Raw genomic sequence first — 811 nt, forward strand, 5'->3', positions numbered from 1 at the left:
AGGGGAGATGGTAATCAGAGTTCTTCCTCGGTGTGGTACCTTCGTTCAAAGCGCCAAGCCGCTCCAGACACGTTCCGTTCCTCTGTCCACCCTGCTAACGAAGTTGTGCCGCACCTGTAACACCGGAAGCACACACACGCACAGCGCGTTAATTTTCAATTAATTTCGAACGACGATAGAACGGGTACATTGTCTTTACGAAAGTGAGATCGATTCGGGTTACGAAAGATGTACACGGTTTGAGAAAAATGGTCGGAGAGCAAGAGAGCTCCAGTTTGCTGATCTTTGTTCGGCGAACTGAATCGAACAGAGGCAGAGTTTGACTCACTCTGTGAGTGACAGAAGGCGAGGTACACACGTGCTCGTCACGGTGACGGCCATCGCCCAGACGACGAACTCACCGCCTCTCGGCCCTTCTGTGTGGGCGGGCTAAACGATCGTTAAATTTGGAAAAATTATTCCCGTCCATTAGACAGCACCGCTACTGTACGCCTCGTCGAGATTCGCCTAACCCGGCCTACTAATTTTTTTGTCCCACACGGAACCTTACCGAGGGGTTCCACGCGACTCGTTAGTACGTAACCGAGAACGCGTCGTTTCGCGTTTAATTTGCGGCATTTACGTTTGAAGTGTTTCATGGGAGCTCGGGGGAAATGTTTTTGGAAAGAATCGAAGGGACGAGATGTCCTCGAATTGAGATATCTGAATGTTTTTGAGTGACGATCGATTTAAATTTCGCGCCACTAGTGGTGGTTTCAAAAGTTCAGAAGCACTTGAACGCGGTGTCGGTTCCTTATCGACGGGATCTCCG

This window comes from Habropoda laboriosa, unplaced genomic scaffold (assembly GCF_001263275.1).
Source record: "Habropoda laboriosa isolate 0110345459 unplaced genomic scaffold, ASM126327v1 scaffold203, whole genome shotgun sequence".
Taxonomy (NCBI): Eukaryota; Metazoa; Arthropoda; class Insecta; order Hymenoptera; family Apidae; genus Habropoda; species Habropoda laboriosa.